This window comes from Camellia sinensis, chromosome 9 (genome assembly GCF_055761805.1).
Source record: "Camellia sinensis isolate YWXY chromosome 9, ASM5576180v1, whole genome shotgun sequence".
NCBI classification, from domain to species: domain Eukaryota; kingdom Viridiplantae; phylum Streptophyta; class Magnoliopsida; order Ericales; family Theaceae; genus Camellia; species Camellia sinensis.
In genome coordinates this window covers 199,120,338-199,131,455 of record NC_138969.1, presented here as the reverse complement: position 1 = coordinate 199,131,455, position 11,118 = coordinate 199,120,338, and the positions used below count along the sequence as shown (strand labels likewise).

Sequence of the window (11,118 nt, the reverse complement as noted above, 5' to 3'; positions counted from 1 at the left end):
ACGAAGTCGGCCAGAACCTGGCCTTTGATTGCTGTCCTTGGCCTGTACTCCAGGTTATATTGGCCTAGGGTGGCTGCCCATCTGGCTATTCTTCCTGTCAAGTCTCCTTGTTGCAGTAAGGACTTCAAGGGGTGTTCCGTTAGCACCACAATTTTATGGGCCTAAAAGTAATGGTTCAACTTCTTTGAAGCCATTATCAAAGCCAATGCCAATTTTTCTAAGGGTAGATACCTTGTTTCTGTATCGGCCAGGGTATTGCTTACATAGTAAACAACCCTTTGCTTCCCTTTTTCTTCTCGGACTACTACTGCGCTTATCGCATACTCTGAAATGGCTAAGTATAAAAACAGCTCCTCTCCAGGTTCTGGATTTGAAAGGACTGGAGCTGTGGTCAGATACTTTTTTAGGTCAGCCAAGGTGGCCTCGCATTCTTCGGTCCACAAGAAGTCTGTGACTTTCTTCACTAAGTTGAAGAAAGGTCTGCACTTATCTGAGCTTCTACTGATGAATCTATTCAGGGCTGCGGCCCTTTCAATTAGCATCTGCACCGGTTTTGCCGACGTCGGGCTCTTCAACTCTAGGATGACCTTAATCTGATCTGGGCTGGCCTCGATGCCCCTTCTAATCACCAGGTATCCTAGAAACTTACCAGATCCAACTCCAAATGCACACTTCGATGCATTGAGTCGGAGTTGATATGTTTTAAGAATTTCAAAGATTGCTTTTAGATCGGCGAGATGACCCTCAGGCTCCTTGGTCTTAACGACCATGTCGTCGATGTAGACTTTTACTATTCGGCCAATCAGGTGTTTGAACATTTTGGTTACCAACATTTGGTAAGTTGCTCCTGCGTTTTTCAACCAGAAAGACATTACTCTATAACAGTACAGGCCTTTTGGGGTGATGAACGCGGTCTTCTCTTCGTCTGGAGGGTACATGGCTATCTGGTGGTACCCCCTGTAGGCATCTAGGAAGCTCATTCTTCCATGCCCTGAAGTGGCATCTACTAGTTGGTCAATCTTGGGTAGAGGAAAACTGTCTTTGGGACAGGCTTTGTTGAGGCTAGTAAAGTTTACGCAGACCTTCCATTTACCATTCTTTTTCTTTACCACCACTGTATTGGATAGCCATGTCGGGTAGTGAACTTTTCTAATGGCCCTAGCCTCCAGAAGTTTGTCTACTTCTTCCTCTACTGCTTCGACGTACATCAATGTCGGTCTTCTAGCTCGTTGAATTACAAGTTTGGCCGACCTGCCAACATTCAGTTTGTGGCAAGTGACCTCAGGGTCAATGCCTGGCATTTCGTAAGGCGTCCACGCGAACACCTCAATGTTTGCTCTCAAAAAAGCTTCCAATTCTTTTTCCTCTTTTTCGGCTAAGCCCGAGCAGAGTAGGAAGAAGCGTTCTTCATCCCCTTCCTGGATGAGGATTTTCTTCAGTGCTTCTTCACTCTTCTCGGCTGGCTCATTGCCGACATCTTCTAGGACCTCCACGTCCTCGTCTTCGATCTCTGCTTTTTCTGATTCTCGAATGCTGTAGGTGGATTTCATTGCTGCCATGGAGCAATTTTTTGCCTACAGCTGATCTCCTCTGACCTCTTCAATCTCATGCTCTGTCGGGAACCGCAATAGTTGATGTAGTGTTAAGGGAACAACCTCCATTGCATGCAACCATAGCCTTCCCAAGATGATGTTGTAAGGGGAGGGTGTGTCGATTACGGTGAACTCTGTTGTTACCTTCCTGGTGCCCGCCTGCACCTCCAAGCTGGTTGTTCCCAGTGGCCATGTCGGTGTTCTATTAAACCCGACCATTGGGCTATTGGATTGCTCCATATCGTCTGGGTGAAGGCCGAACTCCGTGTAACATCGAACGTACATGATGTCGCAAGAGCTGCCTTGGTCAATCAGGATGCGTTTTACTTGGCACTCCCCAATCTGGAGGGATACTACCAAGGCACCATTATGCGGATGTTGTACCATTTCAAGGTCAACTTCTGAAAAGGACACTACTGGTCCTTGGCGCTCCTCTGCCCGATGTCTCTTCTCCCCGACTTGGTAGACATGTTACAGGTGCTTCACCTTCTGGGTCTCCCCTCTAATTTCATTCTCGTTGACCTTCGAGTGAATCACATTGACTACCCGAGGTCCTCTTGTCTGAGGTTGTGGTGCTGGGGGAGGCGGAGCTGCTGCCGCCTGAGGCAATCTTGCCTGTTCTTCCCTTGTCCTGGCCTCATTGATGAGGTCTCTCAGATGGCCTAGCCTCACCAGTTCTTCCAAGTGTGTTTTCAGGGCTCTACAACCCTGAGTCGTGTGCCCATCTTCATTGTGGTAAGCACAATGTCTACCAACGTTCCTTCCAATAAACTCTTCTGGAATAGGGTTGGTTCCGAATCCGGTCGAGGACTTTGGGAATCGGGATTCGGAACACAGTTGTTACTGCTTGTGTGGCCCTCAGTTCTGCCTCTTGTTTGCTCGATCCATTGTTACCTCAGCCTCGCTTCGGCGAGCCGTTTCCTTTTTCTTGCTTTTTTTCCTTAGTCCCCGACGTGTCTTCTTCGGCTCTGGCATACTTCTTGATTCTTTCCATGAGCTCTTCCATACTTTTTGGCAATGTCTTTGCCAAAGACTTTTGTAGTGGACAGTTGTCTTTCAGGCCGTTCTTGAAAGATATGACCGCCACCTCTTGATTACATTTGGGTATTCGATTGAACACCTCATAGTATTTTTTTGCATAGGCCCTAAGGCTTTCATCCTTGCTGATCTTCAGGGCCATCAATGCTTCCACCCTTAATGGCTGCAGCTTGTTTGTCACGAACCTGGCCACAAACATCTCGGCCAGGCCTTCCTAAGTCTTCACGCTTCCCTTTGGTAATTTGTGGAACTAATCTGATGCAATCTCCCTGAAAGATGAGGGGAACACTTTGCAGAGCAACGGCTCGTTCCCACTATACAATGCCATTGAGTTCAAATATAGTCCAACGTCGAAGTTGGGGTCTGACTTACCATCGTATATTTGAATCTAGGCATACTGAATCTCTTCGGCGCCTCAAACCTGTCTAATTCCACCGAGAATGGTGTCCTCGGCTTATCTGGGGAGGTTACCTCGGCGTCAGCATTCTGTTGTGTCCTCTTGAGGTAATCTCTTAAGTCCTCCTTCGTCCGCGCAGGAGCTCGGCTATCTCCTACTTTTAGTCTTTTTGGTGCACTACTTTTAGCTTCGTGGTGAGTCCTTTTCGACCCTTCTCCATGAGTTGTGTCGAAGCACAGTGCCTGTCCCTGAACATGTCAATGTCTTTTAGGGTCTGCCTCCTTTGTGTGATGCGTCCTCCGTGATTTTTCTCTTCTTGACTCCCTTCGTCTGACTTCCCTAGAGGATCGGTGAGAGTGTCTTTCGCTCTCGTTGTGCTAAGGGGCTACGGGGAACATTTTCTGTCCTCCCTTTTGGGTATTGGCCGCTGGAATCGGCGTGTCCTGTAGCGGGAACGGTGGCTGCATGACGTTATTTTGCATCATGAAATTGACAACTGACTGCAGGTCTGCCAATTTATTTGCTATCTCTTTTACCTCTTCGTCCCTCCGCAGGCACTTATCCTTCCAAATCTGGAGGTCGTCCTCGTTGTAGTATCTACTTCGATCTGGTTTCTTTGGTGCGTCGCCAGTCTAGCCGACGTCTTTCACTCTGTGATTCTGGTTACGAGTTTCTGCGTTGCATTCGTCTCTTGTGATATCAAGGTCAATAAGTCTCTCACTCCCAGTAGGAGTGTCGTCTCGATCTTTTCCTTCCGTCCGTTACTGGCCATATATTCTTCTTTCTTTCTTTTCCAGCAGGAGTGTGAGTGATTTTCCGATCACACTGCTCAACTCAGTATTCAGCTGGAGAACACTGGCAGAATAGATGATACCTGGCTAACCTGCAACAGAAAGAGAAGATTCCGGCGGTGGTTCGTCCACTCGGGGGCACTCCGACGATCAAGTCAGTATATCTCTCAAAGATAATCAATAGTGCAAGACTCACTGTACTGAATATAAATTGCATACCTTAGACCCACGGGGGTGCCTCTTTTTTATAGCTAACTCAATCCTTGTCCCAACAGGAGCCTAGCTCTAATGGACTTAGAATTACTATCAATCTTGGACTCCCAGTAGGATTGGAATAAACTCCCTAAGAGTCTTATTCTTTCCCAACTGTAGTCTTCTCCTTTTCTAGGACTCTTGTGCCTTATCCGCTTATTTCGGATTCCGATATCTTCGGAGATAACCTCGGCGTCATGACCAGGACACGTGACACCTCTGCTGACACGTCGGCGTCACCTTAGCCACGTGTTAGTACTCAGAAAATATATCCCCACAGAAAGTAATTTCTTTACCTTTCTAAAAGACTCAGGTTGTTTTGAATATAACTTACAAATTGATTTTTTTTTTTAATTTATTACAAAAAGACATGAAAAAAATAAAAAAAATTGATATAACTAAAATAAATCAATAACTTATTTATGTGCTCCACATATTTGTTCCTCTAAAAGAATATTATGCCACAAAAACAAAGGAAAGCTATTTCTTTGCCTTTCTAAAAGACTCAGATTGTTTTAATATAACTTACAAATTGATTTTTTTTTTAACTTATTACAAAAAGACATGCAAAAAATAAAAAATAATATAACTAAAATAAATCAATAACTTATTTATATGCTTCCCATAAGAGGCCTCAATATTGCAAGGCCATACACCACTACAAAAAAATTAAAATTTTAGAGACTAAAATTTAGGGAAAGAATTATTTTTTGTGGGCTAAATATTTTTATTGTAAAAAGTGTCGTCATTATATTTTTAATAACGAAAATTAGACATTAGTAATGAATTATTATTTTTTGAGACCAATTTTTTTGTCTCAAAAAATAAATCATTTTGAAACCAAACTATTTTGCCCTAAAGTGTATTTATTAGTGACATTTTCAAAATTTTGTCGCTAAAAGTCTTATTTTTAACTTGGGGTGATTTCACTTACACCACTATTTTACCTCTTTACACTCTCCATATGAGTTTTTTCTTTTCCTAATTTTATCTATGTGTGAAATTACTTTTAAGGACAAAACACTAAAGTTAAATATATTTTGTTATCTTCTTACATCTCTTGGTCTTCAATCCCTACTCCTCTTTTTCCTTTTTTAATTTTTCTTTTCTCTTACACATCTATTTTCAAAAAGTGAGAATCATTTTGATCATTAAAGAAAGCAATAGATGAAGAAACGATGGTGAAAAATCATCAAAAAAGTAAAATGGTGAGTTTTTTTTATATTTATTTAGTAGGTTTTTGTTTCGTTTTGTTGAACTAGTGTTTGACTTTCATTCGGTGGTTTGAAATTGAACAAAATAAAATAGTTCGGCATCATATTGTTGAACAAAAAATATAAGTCTAGTAACCAACTACCGAATAAAAGATACATTTTTGGTAATCCCAAACCGATTTTTTTTCAATTTGGTTGGCTTATCATTACCATGTATTTTCAATTTCATTTTTTTTATATTTGTATATTTTTTTGCCTGGAAGGATTATACTTATACTCATTGCAACAATGCAAGCACTGCAATATTAGTGAACTCCACTCATAAATTTATTACAGATGAGGTTTGTTAAGTTTTTTTTATGAATACGATTTTTTTTTATTTTCAATTTGTATTGAGTTTTATTAATAAATTGACGTATAAATATATTTATTATCTTTAAATTTTTAATAGTTGTAAAGCATTAATTAAATGAACTTCTGACGTTGGGAAGAAGACTGAATTTGTCATTTTTATAAAGACAGCAGATGCGGGAGGCAATGGTAGAAAACAAATACTTACACTTGCTTGTGAAAGAAGTGATTACTATAGAGACAACATGAAGATCAAGGGAAAACGATTGAGATTGACAGGTTCTAAAAGTATGGATGTCTATTTCTATTAAGTGGAGAAAAATTACCTACAAATTACCAAGATGAATTGTGATAACATGTGTGATTGATGGATACAAACAATGACAGATTTTATGGATGTTTTATGGATATTCGTACACTTGATGTTTTTATAAATAATTTTATGGATACTTTTTATGTATGATTTTATGGATCCATGTTTGATTTATGAATTTTTTTATGGATGCTTCGAGAAAAAATTAAATCTTTCGATGTACAGCGACGAGGGCCTAAACAACTTTATTGTAGTTTGGCAACATGGCACTAGAGTAATCTCATTTGTATAACAATGCATCATTGAACACATGCTACACAAGTGACCCCAAATTAATTTCTTGTTATTATCCAATTGGACAGCAACATGATGGTAGGAAAAAAAATATTGTTCGTTAACATGGCACTGGAGTAATTCAAATTAATTAGTGTTGTATTACCTAAGAGACTCACAACAAATTAAAAAACATTGTTTGGAAGAAAGTGGCTCTGTAAATGTATAGCAACAAAATGCTGGAGAGAGATTTATTTTTTTCGGCAACATAACACTGAAATAATATAAATTGTTTAGTACCGTGTTACCAAAATTAGTGGTGCAAAGAGATGAAATAATTAATTTATGGTTAGTTTTGGTAATATATTGGGAGTATATGAGAATTACATTTTTTTTTTATAGTGTAATGAGATGGAGGGTGTAAAGAGATTAAATAGTGGTGCAAGTAAAATCACCATTATAACTTTTTATGATGATTTTTTAACAACTATCCTCATAATGATAGAAATTAGTCACTAAATGTCTTTTACAACAAAATTTTTATTTTTAAAGACCAAAAAATTTAATTTCTAAAATTCTTATATATTATTGTGCACGTGCCAAAAAAAAAAGTGCACCACAATTAACGATCACTCACATTTTATGCAAATAAAATGTTTCATATCATTGATTTCAATCAACAAATTTTTCAGTCATCACAAATAGCAGCTGAACTTGAAACGTAGTAGTAACTTTGTTCAAAGATCCAATATGACATGCATGCATACATGCATGATGACAGCCCTAATTTATGCTTAAAACCATTACCAGAATACCAATACCAACCCAAAACACCCACACCTTAACTTTTTGAATTCTTGTTGCCAAATTGTCATGAATCACTTGTTACAATGGGCATAGGGGTCATGCTCGGCCACACCAGCCTGAGACGAACCAGCATTCGATCCTTCCTTCATGAATCCACCCATACCCATACCCATGGGTGCAACTCCAAAGAACCCATGACCCAACTGGAAAACCGGTGCAAAACCCGCCACAGTTGAAACTCCAGCGCCAAAATCAACCGTCCGCTTCACCAATGAGTTCCGATCACCCTCAAAGTCACGAAATCGATTCAAGTAGAGAGTGAGAGGCTCAATGTAGTCGTCGAAGCCCAGCTTGCTCATTGCCCAGAGAACATCCTCGGCAGTGATGGTCTTTCGCTGCTCTCGCTGGCACCGGTCATTGGCCTCTCCCGTGATGAAGCTGATGAACTCTGACACGCATTCTTGGATTGTTTCCTTGGCGTCGTCGGAGATTTTAGCGTGTGGAGGGAGGATTTTTCGCATGATTCGAATCACGTTGGCAATAGGCATGAACCGGTCTTGTTCCCGCACAGTGCATTCGCTGTCATTGGTTGTCGTCGTGTGGTGGATGTTCTTGTTTGTTGTGTTGATCTCAGACGACCTCATACGTATCTCCGATAGTTTCATCCCTAGTTTAAAAACAAACAAAAAAGTTTAATTAAAGAAATTAGGATTGTGGTAATAGTTTTACCTATCGTTATTCACTAATATATCAACTAATATTATTTCATAGTATTTATTCTGATAACGTTTTTTAAAATTATAATTGTGATTACTGCCAATGTTACTATTAGTAAGTTCCTAGGTCGAATAACTTAATAGTAGTTGAGCAAGTACCGTAGCTCAAACTCACTTAGATCATCTGAATGAACATATAAAACAAAATTATATTTACCAACAATTTTTTAAATAAAAATATAAAAATCATATAATTATAATTTTTAAATCAAACTAATTTTTTCGTTAACAATCTATATACCAGATTTTATAAAATAAATAATTCAAATTGATAAACTAGAACCCACAATACAGCTCCTAAACCCCAACAATACTCTCAAATTAATTATATATATTATATTAAACATAAGAGAATCATCCTATATAAAATAAATTCAATAATAAATAACAACTCTTCTTCCATTAAGTATATTCAAATTAAGAGCAAGACAAATCTGACCTCCCACCAAAGAACTTTGAGACACAACCAGCCAAACAAACAAAGGGCTTCAAATTCATTGTTCTTGTCATCATGCACTTTCGAATTTTTTTAAATCTAAAATTTTCAATAAATAATATTTCAAGAATGTTATGTACCTATCTAATATATATATATATATATATAAACAAATTTTCTAACACCTCTGTTTGCACATACAGGTTTCAAACTATTTCTGTCAATATAATACATGCCGGAAAAGGGAAAGGAAAAGGAAAAGAAATGGATGCATATTAAAGAGAGAAGAGTTATGTAAGTCAGATCAGAATGGGAAAGTAGATGCTATCTGCGGCTGAGATTGCATGAATGCCAAATGTTAAACATTCAAAGGCAAAGGCAGTGTCCAGGGGAGATTCTGTGGGCTTATGCACTGCATGCATGCCACTTGTTTCCACATTACCTATCAATTTCATCAAACTCTACTTACTATACAAATTTATCAAAAAAATTATCATAAATCGGGAAATGTAGTAAATCTGAATCACACATTAATATTTTTTAAATAAAATTTTGAGTAAAATTTTTGAATACATAATATTACTTGTATTATGTGCAACCATCTCATCTATTTCTAAACCAAATGTGAAAGTAAAAGAAAGAAATAAAGAAGAAGATCAAAAGGTAAAGCAATTTGTTAAAAAATGAAAGTCTTTACAAAACATCCAACGTATGATCATATAAATCTTAGATAAGATTTACTATGTTTATATCCAGAACTAGCATAATGAAAAATGTGAAAAACAGCAAATGAAAAATGAAAAAACCAGATCATCTCAAGTATTGATAAGATACTCATAAAGCCTAATACACATGATTTTAATTCTAAACTTGTTTTCATTGTGAGAGCGAGCTACAGTTGAAGACACATTTGCATGCAGATAAAGAGAACAATACTACAATATAAATTATATAGAAGAAAAAATCCCCTTAACAAAAAACTTTATATCATTTAAATGATAAATGAAAAGGAAAGAAAAAAAATAAAACAAAATAAAAACCATAAAAAGCTTTTCTACATATGAAAATGGAAAGAACATAAAATAGAGAATTTTTTTTTATTTTTTATTTTTAGTAGTTTACCAGAAGATGTTTGTGGGGTTCTGCTGTAGCCATGGAAGCCTCCGGTCTCCCCACGTTCCATCTCTCTCTCTCTCTCTCTCTCTAAATTGATGGGACTAAGAATATGAAACTAAGATGAAGATAGTTTGTCAAGTCTCCCTGCCACATAAATAGGTATAATAATATATATTTATATATATAAACATATTGATAGTGCCAAAAAAGTGAAATCCACGTGGCAGAAGGGCGTTGCGAACGAGGAAGAGGGCAGTGGTCGGTACCAATAGACTTCACCCTTCACAGTTGGGTTGCACCGGGGAGCATTGACCGCCAGTCCATTCTTCCTTTCAATGCTTTCAATTTAAAGTTCAAACTCAATTTCGAAAAGAAAATATCTACTTATAATTTTTTTTTTTTTTTTTTTTTTTCATTCAAGATATAAATGAGTAGGTTTCACATGTATTTATAAATGTGAATTTTATTAGAGCATCTCCAATGATAATAAATATTTTACCTATCTAAACATTACTATAAAGTATACATTTTATTTTGCCTATCAATTGTTTCATGTTTCTGCTTCAACCATGCTCTTTATTTTAACTATTCGTCTAAATACTATTAATTTTATAAAATGTCACATCAGCAACAAAGATGGAGGGAAATAATCCTAATGATTAAATACATTTTGCCTAATCTTAAAGGCTAGCTACATGTAGCTAGTGAATGTGAGTTGAGCTAAAATGCCTAATCACATACCTAGTGCATTGGAGTTAAAAAAAGTGAGTCATACTAGGTATTTTACCTAACAAACATTATATGCCTAGTGCGTTGGAGATGCTCTTATTTTGTGTCTAACAACCAAGGTTAGGTTTTGTTAAGGATGAATTAAATCATATTAGCTAACCCCACTACCATAGAAAATTAAAATATTTTTTTATTTTTTTTTGACATACACCTCTTTAAAAAGTGTGTACTATATATATTCTTAATTATGTCAATTTTTCTTTAGTTATGACTAATTTTTTTATTTAATTATAAACAAATTTCTTTTTTAGTTATGACTCATGAGTTCACTTTTTCTTTTTTTAGTTATGACTCATAAAATAAAAATTATGTCATTTTTCTTTTTAATTATAAAGTACATATGGTGCATATTCTTTAAAAGGTGTGTATCATAATGTTATCCGATTATAAATGTTATTCTTGGGACAAAATTCTTTGAGTCCAAACTATCATTTTCTTTAGGGCAAAATTCAATTTATCCCCCTTGTGATTTGGATTCCGTGCAATTTATCCCCTTATGGTTGAAAAATAGGCAAAAAACTCCCTTGTAGTTCCGGACTAAATTGGAACACTAACTCCGTTAATGAAAGGCAAGAAATTATCTTAATACCTCTATGAACTTCTACCTTATTTTTTCTTCTCTTATTTTATTTCTAACTTAAAACAATAATAATTTTTATAAAAAAATAACATTAATTCAATTAAATTACATATAAACTACTCATCAAAAAATAAATATAAATGAACTATAGGTCTCTAGTTATTTATTTTAATTTTTAATTTTCTAAATTAATTTTCATTTTATTATGTTTTACAAAATGATATATATATATATATATTTATGTATCTATGTATATACACAGACTGTGTAAGACAGTGAAGAAACTGATATTTTTCATTTTATTTATTTTATTTTATTTTTCACAAACTGGTATATATATATATATATATATATATCTATACATATACAATGATAAGGATCCTTTATCATCTG

At 36.4% G+C, this 11,118-nt stretch overlaps 1 pseudogene; it reads right to left on the bottom strand.

Moving 5' to 3' along the window:
- Positions 1–7,099: 7,099 nt before the first annotated feature.
- LOC114291299 (nuclear transcription factor Y subunit B-1 pseudogene) lies at positions 7,100–9,423 on the bottom strand (annotated as a pseudogene).
- Positions 9,424–11,118: the final 1,695 nt, after the last annotated feature.